Source organism: Lepidochelys kempii, chromosome 1 (genome assembly GCF_965140265.1).
Source record: "Lepidochelys kempii isolate rLepKem1 chromosome 1, rLepKem1.hap2, whole genome shotgun sequence".
In the NCBI taxonomy this organism is placed as follows: domain Eukaryota; kingdom Metazoa; phylum Chordata; order Testudines; family Cheloniidae; genus Lepidochelys; species Lepidochelys kempii.
The window spans coordinates 203,929,115-203,941,413 of record NC_133256.1 but is presented as its reverse complement, the minus strand read 5'-3'; the positions used below and the strand labels follow the sequence as shown (position 1 = coordinate 203,941,413).

At 47.2% G+C, this 12,299-nt stretch overlaps 1 long non-coding RNA gene across 1 annotated transcript; it reads left to right on the top strand.

The window, feature by feature from the left end:
• Positions 1 to 6,297: 6,297 nt before the first annotated feature.
• Positions 6,298 to 11,720, top strand: LOC140905544 (uncharacterized). The gene is made up of 3 exons (XR_012156879.1): positions 6,298 to 6,377; positions 7,183 to 7,274; positions 8,738 to 11,720. It is a non-coding gene; the product is annotated as an uncharacterized lncRNA (long non-coding RNA).
• The last annotated feature ends 579 nt before the right edge of the window (positions 11,721 to 12,299 follow it).

The window sequence follows — 12,299 nt, the reverse complement described above, 5'->3', positions numbered from 1 at the left end:
TAACGCATTCCAGTGTTTCACCACCCTCCTAGTGAAAAAGGTTTTCCTAATATCCAACCTAAACCTCCCCCACTGCAACTTGAGACCATTACTCCTTGTCCTGTCCTCTTCTACCACTGAGAATAGTCTAGAACCATCCTCTTTGGAACCACCTCTCAGGTAGTTGAAAGCAGCTATCAACTCCCCCCTCATTCTTCTCTTCTGCAGACTAAATAATCCCAGTTCCCTCAGCCTCTCCTCATAAGTCATGTGTTCCAGACCCCTAATCATTTTTGTTGCCCTTTGCTGGACTCTCTCCAATTTATCCACATCCTTCTTGTAGTGTGGGGCCCAAAACTGGACACAGTACTCCAGATGAGGCCTCTCCAATGTCGAATAGAGGGGGACGATCACGTCCCTCGATCTGCTCGCTATGCTCCTACTTATACATCCCAAAATGCCATTGGCCTTCTTGGCAACAAGGGCACACTGCTGACTCATATCCAGCTTCTCGTCCACTGTCACCCCTAGGTCCTTTTCCGCAGAACTGCTGCCTAGCCATTCGGTCCCTAGTCTGTAGCTGTGCATTGGATTCTTCCGTCCTAAGTGCAGGACCCTGCACTTATCCTTGTTGAACCTCATCAGATTTCTTTTGGCCCAATCCTCCAATTTGTCTAGGTCCCTCTGTATCCTATCTCTGCCCTCCAGCGTATCTACCACTCCTCCCAGTTTAGTATCATCCGCAAATTTGCTGAGAGTGCAATCCACACCATCCTCCAGATCATTTATGAAGATATTGAACCAAACCAGCCCCAGGACCGACCCCTGGGGCACTCCACTTGACACTGGCTGCCAACTAGACATGGAGCCATTGATCACTACCTGTTGAGCCCGACAATCTAGCCAACTTTCTACCCACCTTATAGTGCATTCATCCAGCCCATACTTCTTTAACTTGCTGACAAGAATACTGTGGGAGACCGTGTCAAAAGCTTTGCTAAAGTCAAGTTCCAGTTATCTGGGACTTCCCCCGTTCGCACGAGTTTTCAAAGATAATGGCCAATGGCTCTGCAATCACAGCCGCCAATTCCTTTAGCACTCTCGGATGCAACTCGTCCAGCTCCATGGACTTGTGCACGTCCAGCTTTTCTAAATAGTCCCTAACCACCTCTTTCTCCACAGAGGGCTGGCCATCTATTCCCCATGTTGTGATGCCCAGCGCAGCAGTCTGGGAGCTGACCTTGTTAGTGAAGACAGAGGCAAAAAAAGCATTGAGGACATTAGCTTTTTCCACATCCTCTGTCACTAGGTTGCCTCCCTCATTCATTAAGGGGCCCACACTTTCCTTGGCTTTCTTCTTGTTGCCAACATACCTGAAGAAACCCTTCTTGTTACTCTTGACATCTTTTGCTAGCTGCAGCTCCAGGTGCGATTTGGCCCTCCTGATTTCATTCCTACATGCCCGAGCAATATTTTTATACTCTTCCCTGGTCATATGTCCAACCTTCCACTTCTTGTAAGCTTCTTTTTTATGTTAAGATCCGCTAGGATTTCACCATTAAGCCAAGCTGGTCGCCAGCCATATTTACTATTCTTTCGACTCATCGGGATGGTTTGTCTCTGTAACCTCAATAGGGATTCCTTGAAATACAGCCAGCTCTCCTGGACTCCTTTCCCCTTCATGTTAGTCCCCCAGGGAATCCTACCCATCCGTTCCCTGAGGGAGTCGAAGTCTGCGTTCCTGAAGTCCAGGGTCCATATCCTGCTGCTTACCTTTCTTCCCTGTGTCAGGATCCTGAACTCAACGAACTCATGGTCACTGCCTCCCAGATTCCCATCCACTTTTCACATCAGATCAGCTCTGTGAGCTAAAGAAAGATCCAGACAATTTAATAATATTGGATCTAAATAATAAATATGCGACTGTGTAACAAAAGAAATCGAACACCCCCACACATGCAAAGAGATCTGAAGCCAATCTACTTTCTGCCCAAGGATCTCAATGACTATAGGAGATCTTGAATATATATTAAGGTAAAGAACTGCCTGGCTGGATGCCTACACAGAACTGGCTAAGTGCTGTCAAAATGCCCTGTCCCAGGTTGTTGCTTCTTCAGCATCTCTCTCTACTTTAGACTGTCCAAAGTCCTGGTGAGGAACCAAAGAATGAATCTCTCCAGGATTCATAGATCCCAAGGCCAGAAGGGACCATTGTGATCATCTAGTCTGACCTCCTGCAGAACAGAGGCCATAGAACTTCCCCCAAATAATTCCTTCTCTACTATTGATGAGTGATGGAGAATCCACCCTGACCCTTGGCAAACTGTCCCAGTAGCTAATAACCCTCACTGTATGTGACATGGGGTCAGAAGAACCTCACTGGTTGTCATGGGGATCCAGTGGGATGTGGTGAGTGACCAGTGAGGGTGGTAGGGAGGACTTTTGAACGGGCTATCAAGTGAGGCCTCTTCCTGTCCCTCCATTCTCTGGCATGTACCGTTGGGAGAGTCAATCGTCATCATTTCTATAGCAGTGACTTGTGCCTTCTTTTAGCATCACTGCTCCAGACGTGGTGGTGGAAGACTTTGAACATCCTCAAGGTTTTGAACTTTTATCCTCCTGTAATCTGTGTCTTTACTGTATTCTGGAAACTGATTAACTTGGCAGCTTCCATCCCTGGAAGGAAATGTTCCTCCAGTGGTTAAATATTCACTCACCATTGCATACAGAATAGAAATGACAGACAGCCAGGCTACCGGGGCATGTAAAGTGGATTTTCTTGCACATCAAACACAAGTAAAAATGGCAGCACAAACCAGCTGCAGCCGGGCACTGGCGGGTACCCAGCAAGTATTAACCTCCAAACTCTGTCTGCCATGATAGCCCAAGGGCCAGATCGTCAGCTAGTGTAAATCAGCAGAGTGCCATTACTTCACTGGAACTGCACCAGTTCACACCAGCTGAGGATCTGGCCCCAAATCTATAAGATTTCTGGTTCCTCCTTTAAGACGCTCACCTGGGCACCCCATGCAAACACCTTTGTTCCAACATATATTTTCAAGCACCAGCAAGAGCTGCGTTCCTAATAATCTGGCATTTCTAGCTTCCACAAACCCAGTGCTTGCAAAAGCACCTGATGTAGGAAATCTCTGACTGTTGCAGTAGCTCCAGCATAGCTACTGAAGGCCTAAGGTAGACATGGTGCAGGTGTTTTACCCACCGTGTCCGTACTCAGCAACACCCCAGCATCCTGCAGGGCTGCTCATGCTGGATTTATTTAGAGGGAAAACTGCCACCTGGCAAATGACCTGCCCACAGCAACCTGGGGCATTGCTTCACTATTGACGCAAGGGACGACTGCAACTTACTGAGTAGCCAGCGTCACTTTTGTAACCCTCTGGGCTTCTCAGAGCAGCCTCACGCCCAAGGGCTGAGCAAACCTGAGCCTGCTTCGCTCGTAGGTGCTGAGAAGAGCACAGCCTGATCAAACCAGTCTGCTCTCTCCTCAATGCAAATAGGCAGCAGTGTGATTTCCCTGTGTCCTCCGGCTCTCTTTTATTTCTTCCGCTGCCACAATAGAATTTCATTTATTAACTTCTTGAGCAGCAAAAAAAATATTCCATTATGCTGCGCTAATCCTCAAACCAATCCCACGCCAGCACACAAGAGGCAGAGGCTGAGCTCAACTGTGAGCTTCCCAGGGCCCCTGGCAGTGGAAATTTCTCAAGCACTGCTCATTAACTAAAGAGATGGCAGTTGTGTAAGGGTCCCATGAGGGAGGCAGGAATGCGGGCAGCCTTTGCTCAGTGAAGGGGTTAGACGCTCATCACTGAACTTGACGGGCCTGGGAGAAAAAGTTCCGAAACCTTTGCTTGTTCTAGGCCTTACCCAGGAAAGTTTTAGCCATAAAACCTCAATGCCCTGCCAGTAGTGCATGGGCCTGCGGTGTCAGCTGTATGGATTGGCCTTGGAAGGTTACATTTTTGATAAACAGCGACAGCTCTTTGGCAATATACAGCAATTACATGGGGAATAAAACCTGCAGCAGGCCTTTCAAAAGCAGGGCAGTGGGTTGGGGGTGAGGCTTGGGGGGGTCCTTCTTTTCTAGGCCACTTCCTGCAGTTCTCTTCTCATTCCGATGGCCACCTCTCCCCCTGTGCTTTAGTGAAAATAGGATCCTGATCTGGCCCCAAAACTAAACCCCCTACCAAAGACATTTTGCCATAACAGAATCAAAGCGATCTTTGGTTCTGTCCCTCCTTATCTGTGCCCGAACTGGAATCATTTCTCTGACCTCCCCAAAAAACACTGGAATTTTTACAGCATTCCTGGTTTGGGGGGGTGTGAAACAAAACCTCAGCTGATGAGGTTTTACAGAATGAACCCCAACCAGTCCCAATTTCACTTTCACTTTTTACCATGCACCCACCAGGCCCCAAAACCGAGACACAGAATAACTTGCTTCAGTCTGTTGAGCTTGTTTGGCAGGGCAGTGATGTTTACCTGGCAGCACCCCAGAAACCTCAAGATGTAGGGAGCAGCTATCCGGCACCCCTGACAAACAGTGAGGGGGACCCAAAGGCCAAGGAATGAGCAGGGATGAGGGATCTAGCTAATAGGGCCCCACGAAAGAGAAAAAAATGTAAGTGGCAGGGGTTGGCTGGGGCAACTGGTGCTTGGAGAATGGGAGCGGCTGTGGGGTTGTGTGAGCAGCATCAGCCCAAGTTCATTCCACATTCATTGATCTGGGCTGAGTTTTGAGAGTGCCACAGAACTACAAAGGAACACAGGTTTGGGCTGGGTTTAGAATCAGCACGGTCAGTGATGCCCCTGTAGCATACCCCGCTTGTGGTGAGTGAGCAGTATGGACAGAATTGCCAGTTGATATCTACTTGGATTGTTTCTTTGTTTCCCAGTGGCAGTAACTCAGTAGAAAATCTATTGGACTGAATGGACAATGGCCACATGGAATTACATTACTGGCCGGATGGGCTGTCAGATTGTATTTTTGGTGACGGTGGTGATTGACAGATGTGAAGTTGACAGAGGTCAAACACGTCCCTTCTCCTTAACTGGAGAGCATCCCCGCAGCTGGAGGAATTGCCTGCAGTACTTGTAGCACAGGGCCTTGCTGCTAGGTTGTTCCTCTTGATGTGTAATCATCCATGATTTTGTAAGCTAAACAGGCCTGGGCCTGGTTAGTACTTTGCTGGAAGACCCCCACGGGAAACCTATATGCTGCATGGCGTGATGGTGGTCACTCTGATTCAGTAGAAAACTGGTGGCTCCCAGCGGTGCTGGTGCTGCTGGAAGCACATTCGTTCAGATAAGATAAGATACTAAGACACGGGTCACAAGGGTCATTAAAGGTGCTCTGGCGTTTTGAGCAAGAGCAGGGGTATTCAGTCCTAGATTTCTTGCAGGATTCCTATCTGGCTGATTACATTCTTCTTCTCTAAAAATCCTGCTGTGGTGTCCACTGGATACATCCACAGCCCAAAGGTGGCTGCATTTGGATGCTGAGTGGTTCTGTGAGATAATACTCCCAACATATGTAGTGCTTTACACGTTCAAAGCACTGTACAAATATTTCTTCATGAGGCAGGCAGGTGTTACTATCAATCCAAAGTTATTGATGGAGAAACTGAGACAGAGTGACTTGGGCCAAGGGCATGCAGCAAGTCAGCAGAAGAGCCAGGATTAGAAGCTGGGACTTTCTGACTCCCTGTTCTGTGCTTAGCTCTCCAGCTTCCACTGCCTAATACTCAGTAGAGTCCTTCGGGTTCTCCTGAATGAACGCTGCTAGGTAAATGAACAGGTTGTGCTTAATTATTTACAGGGAGATTTAATTATTCATCCCATCCTTATTATTTGATCTCCGTATAAATCTGCTGGGGAGCAGAGACGAGATCCCTGTGTAATAGGAACAAGCAAGTCCATTTACCGTGACCTGATTTCCTCCTGCTGGGAAGCTGCCTTGAGCTGGGACAGTTTGCACTTTGCCGCTCCCTGTAGCTGATTGAGTAACCAGATTAGTCTCCATAAAAACAGAGACTGGAGCAGCCAGATGAAAATGATAGAGATATGCAAATGACACTGATTTTCACAAATAGCCACCTGAGCTGTTATTCCAGGTACAGAGCCATTTCCTTATCAGAAGGTACATTCCTAATAGGAGCCTTTATGAGCCAACCAGGGAATATTTTAAACCTACCTTTGGCATTTCAAGGCTAACTCAATTTCCCCTAGTCTCAAGATGAAATATTAACTTCTGTATTGGTACAAAGGCCCTGGCAGGCTGTAAAGCAGCAACCTTGCAGGGAGAATGAGAAGACTGGCTGAAGGGTGGAGAAAGAGAGAGGCTGTACAGGGGCCAGCAGCTTTCAATCCAATTTAAGGTCTTGGGCATTTTCTTTTCTCTCTGTCGGCAGGGGTGAGAGGTCACAGATGGGTGATACCCAGCTAGGGTGGCCCTTTCTGGGGAGGATTTAATTTCTTAGGGCTTGTGTTATGAGATCCTGGGATGACCGGCTCTATGCACCTGCAGAATTATTGTGCTAGGCTTCCTGGGGTTTTTTGGTAGATAATGCCAAGCTTAACTAGCCCTGTGCCTATAATCTGAGGTGGGCGGAAGAATCATGGATGAGTGACACAAAACTGAGATGCCCAGGCCCCAGGATACTGTGTTGAGTAATGCCAAACTGAAGTGGCCCTGTGCTGATGTTCTCAAAGCAGAGAGATATCCTGTGAGTGACGCCAAACTGAAGAGACCCCATGTTGTGAGGCTGGGAGGGTCACGGAGGTGACCTCAATTATATCCCAATTGACACTACGCTTCTGTATAGCAAACCTCAGGAGTGCCTTCTGAGCTGGGCAGGGATTATTACCAGCCCGGTGTCATAGAAGGGAAACAAGCACAGGGAGGTGATGTTACTTGGGCAAGGTCACACAGGGAGCCAGTGACAGAACTCAGCATGGAACTCAGGAGTCCTGACTCCCAGGTCCCTTGATCTAACCACTAGACTGGCTGCTTCTCTGAATGTTATGGAAATAGCCAATACACAGCATGCTCTTGAAGCTGGTTTTTATCGGTGGTGTGTGCAGAGCTCTGGGGACACTAAGTCTGGGCTGTGTTTAGCTCTGAGGGCTTTCTATGCAAGCTTGATTGAATGTGTTCCCTACTGATTCATTGGTGCTCCACAGCTCCTGTACGACGGCTCGGCTGCCATGAAGAATCACCCTTTTGTTCAGTTTGTATTTCAACAGCTGGTGGTGGATACAGATCTAATTTGCAGGTACTGACCTACTGCTCAGCTAGCCATGCACCCACTAAAGGTTCAAAAGAAGCCCATTGGGCCTCTTGAAAATGAGTGCAGAGTTTATACTGGGAGATGAGTTGTTCAGTGCTTACTTTGTTCCATCTTTAAGGAGGCAGCAGAGGAGAGCTTCCTCAGGGATCTGGTTTCCAAGTCAATAACTGGCAAGCTAAGCAGTGAACAAACACCCGAGCTGGTTCTAAGTAGGTTCGCTTCATTAAAAGTGGCCAAAGCACCAAGTCCTGGTAACACCCACCCACAAAATGAGAAGAACAAAATCGGTTAATTTTTAATGGACATTTAACACACTGTCTAAAAGGAGGGAATGCTGGTTGGTGGTTAGAGATGGGAGGGCCAGGACCCCAGGGATATGTCTACACAGCCGCTGGGAGATGTCATTCCCATCTCAGATAGATGTACATGCTCTACCTTTGCTCTAGCTAGCACCTAAAAATAGCTGTGTGGCCAAGGCGGCCCGACGGTGGGCTGGGCTAGCCACCTGACTACATACCCAGGAAGTTGAGCAGGATTGTACTCTGGCCGCTGGCCCAAACTACTGCCGGCGCCACTGCAGACACAGGGGTATTTTTAGCCCTGTTCACGAGAGCGCCTAGTGTGTATAAGTCTACCCAAGCTGGGAACTACACCTCCCAGTGGCTTCCAAGATACACCTGCTGTGAGGTTATAAACTCAATTTGGTGAATCTTGTATACTTAGAATTTCCACAAGCGTGTGGCAGGTAAATGAGATCAGCAGCTGAGGTGATGGGGGAGGGTGCTGGTTTGGGGAGAAAACTGTTTTACAAGCACAGGGCAGAGGAAAACCAGAGAGACAAATTGTTCGTGCTGGAAATGGGAGGCTAGGGAGGTATTAAAAACAAGGCTTGGAGGTAATGCTAAACTTGGTGACAAAGCACATAATGAGGGACAGACAGTACTCTCGGATTCCAAAGGATTTGGGCTGTTTGGAGGATTAAGCAGCATATGAAAAATACAGTTCAGCCTAGACCAATAGTAAGTAAATAGCCTGTGGGCAAGGGATTAATGTCTAGGGGATATGTGGTGAATACAATACAGCACACGGTAAGTTTGAGTAGTGCTTTGGGTACAAGCTGTGTGCCCCAATGGTTTATGGCGTTATGACAGCGTGGACACTGAAACTACCAAGCCACTGCGCAGAAGCAGGGGAAAGGCTGAGCAGACAGTAGATGATATGGGCAAAGGGGAGCGTACGGAGCACATTAGCTGATGGTGTTACTGACCCGGGGCCCATCTGCAAGACTGGATGGGACATGCTGGGTCACAGATTGGGTGCGTGGGGGGGAGTGTAGAAGGAAGATATGGAACAGGTCCCGGAGCATGGCAGACTACACAGGCTTTTCCAGGCTCTGCAGAGTCACCCATTCGGTTCATCTGTTCCTCCTTTTGTTTCTCCTTCCCCAGCAGTATGATGGATTGAGCCTGGGCACAAAGCACTGCACGTGTCCTGTTTCCCAGCTCACCAGGGCACGGTTCTTAGCTTTATCAGCTGCCTTTGATCAGAGCTATGAATCTCACCACAGAGTGGAAACAGCAGAAGCAAAGGAGAGTGAATGATCCTGCCTTTCCTGAATGCTGCACGGTGGTGAAGTCCAGGAACAGGACTGAGGAGTAGACAAGCCAGTAGTAATATTACCTCTTGTGACAGGTTGGATCACAGAAAACCCCCTTGAGGCTGCCATCTGATGTGCCAAGACTACTTCTTCCCCTGCTTTCCCTGCCAATCTGGGACTCCAGAACCCTGCCTGGTTGTGCCAGACTCGCTTGCTGGCTACAAACACAGACCCAGGTCTGAACAACGTCCCACAAACTGCAGGCTCACCTGAAAACAGCTTAAGAAGTGTTTCTGTCTCCAACATGCAGATGCCCAACTCCCAGTGGGGTCCAAACCCAAATAAATTCGTTTTAGCCTGTATAAAGCTTATACAGGGTAAACTCAAAAATTGTTCACCCTCTATAATACTGATAGAGAGATATGCACAGCTGCCCCCCCCCCCGGTATTAATACATACTCTGGGTTAATTAATAAGTAAAAAGTGATTTTATTAAATACAAAAAGTAGGATTTAAGTGGTTCCAAGTAATAACAGACAGAACAAAGTGAATTACCAAGCAAAATAAAATAAAACATGCAAGCCTTTGCCTAATACAGTAAGAAAGTGATTACAGATGAAACCTCACCCTTAGAGATGTTCAAGTAAGCTTCTTTTACAGACTAGCCTGCTTCTAGTCTGAGTCCAGCAATCACTCACACCCCCATGGTTACAGTCTTTTGTTCCACTTTCTGGTATCCTTTGGGGCTGGAGAGACAATCTCTTGAGCCAGCTAAGACTAAATGGAGGGATCTCCCAGGGGGTTAAATAGACTTTCTCTTGTGGGTGGACAGCCCTCCCTCCCCCTGTGTAGAATCCCAGCTACAAGATGGATTTTTGGAGTCACATGGGCAAGTCACATGTCTATGCATGACTCAGAACTTACAGGTAGCAGCCATTGTTCACATGCTACCTTGAACGTCCTCAGGTAGACTTCTTATGTGGATTGGAGCCTTCCAAGATCCATTGTCAGTTAAGTGTTTCTTGACTGGGCACTGAACTTGCACATTCCTTTCTAAAAAAGCCGCCCAAATGCCTTACTATGGCTACTTAAAAGCAAACAAGTACACATCTAATATTCATAACTTTGAATGAAAAAATGATACATTCATACAAATAGGATGAATATATTCAGTAGATCATAACCTTTGCAGCGATATGTTACATGTCATATGTAGCATAAAACATATTCCAGTTATGTCATATTTACATTCATAAGCATATTTCCATAAAGCATTATGGGGTGCAATGTCACACCTCTGTCCACTAACTATTGTATGTCTACATTCCAAGCTGGAGGTGTAAATTCCAAAACACTAGGTAGATAGGGTGGTTAGCCCCTCCCACCCCTTGCTCCTCATGGCTGCGCTCTATTTTTAATGTGCTGGCTTGATGGGGTATGTCTCCTCGAGCTGGGAATTGCAGCTCCAGCTTCAAGTGCAGACATCCTCAGAGCGTGAGAGAGGAGAGCTTCACAGACCTGGCCTCTAATCCCCCCAGCTGTAGGGGATCCAGGGGTCCCATAAGGTTTCATATGGCAAATGCTGGACATTGTGTTGGGATGCAGTGATGCTATTCAGTATGCAGACGGCACAGAGTGGAATAAAACTGTGTGCACTTGGGCTCCCCTTCCTCTAGAATTTTTTAGCTTCGGGCACTGTACTTGCCCTGTTGTTTCAGCCCAAGTAGACAGAAAACGTCTACACTGCAATAAAAGACCTGCAGCACGGCCATAGTTGGGCAAGGTCAGCTGACTCATGCATGCAGGGCTCGAGCTGCAGGGCTATAAAATTGCAGTGTAGATGTTCAGGCTCGGGCTGGAGCCCAGGTTCTGAGACTCCGTGCTGTGGGCTTTGTCACAGTATAGACATACCCTGAATGGGCGATGTGAACAGTGGCTTGTTCTGGCTTGTAAATATAATGGGCCAAAGTTAGCCACAGTGTTACTCCCGTGACATCTGTGGGGTCACTGCAGTGATGAATCCAGCCCAGTGACCCTCTAATGTGGTTCTTTCGCTAGCCAGAAAAGGCAGGAACAAATATTAGTTTGAGCTGATGTGACGTTATTGACATAATCTGTAACTGTATAGATCACTGTTGAGACCACTGTTATATATTTGCAGCAAATACTGTATAAAGATTGTCGTGTAAGGGATCTATAGAGAGGTTATGATTATGCTGTCTATATGTGTGTATCATTTTTGTAGTTAAAGTTATGAATATTGGCTTTATACTGTCTGTATTTCAAACTTATGCTATGCTTCTGGGTGACACCCTAGACAAGTTGGTGACAGCTCTGCCTAGCCTGCTTGATGGCCCATTAAGGACCATCAGCTACACAACTGACCCATTGAGAGAAGGCAGATACAATTCTGCTGATACAGACTAACACGGCTACCACTCTGAAACCAGATACACCTTGTAACTCAGCAAAGTATGCAGGGCTTGCCCCTGTGACTCCAAACTCCATTTTGCTGTAATTTTCCACAGTAAAAACAAAGAGGTGTTCTTACACCTGGAAAAGACTATAAAAGGCTGATGCCTCATCTCCATCTTGTCTTCAATCCTGTTTCTTACCTCTGGAGAGACTTTGCTACAAACAGAAGCTCTGCACAAAGGACTGAAAGACCCATCCCAGCTGTGGATGTACTCCAGAGACCTGATTTGAACCTGCAATTTATTCCATCACTGCTGCAAACCTGAACCAAGACCTTTGCCATTACTGTATGTAATTCATTCCATTCAACCAATTCTAGCTCTCATCTCTATCTTTTCCCTTTTATGAATAAACGTTTAGATTTTAGATTCTAAAGGATTGGCAACAGCGTGATTTGTGGGTAAGATCTAACTTGTATATTGACCTGGGTCTGGGGCTTGGTCCTTTGGGATCGGGAGAATCCTTTTTCTTTTACTGGGGCATTGGTTTTCATAACCATTTGTCCCCATAACGAGTGGCACTGGTGGTGATACTGGGAAACTGGAGTGTCTAAGGGAATTGCTTGTGTGACCTGTGGTTAGCCAGTGGGGTAAAATCAAAGTCCTCTCTGTTTGGCTGATTTGGTTGCCTTAATGGTAAAGGAACCCCAGCCTTGGGCTGTAACTGCCCTGCTTTAAGCAATTTGTCCTGAATTGGCAGTCTCAGTTGGGCCCTGCCAGAACAAGCATCGTTACAGCTGATTATGAATGTCTTCATCTCATTGTGAACAGTGCACTGTACTTGCAACAATGCCATGCCTCACAGGCGCAGAGCCCTGCTGTTCTGGCCTCCTGCTGGCTCCTGGATGGTTGCCAAGTTTTGCTCCCGCTGATCTCTTGCTATCAGCGAAGGAAGAAAGAGCCAGTGCCCCACTCAAAAGGACTTTGCCCTCCCAACAT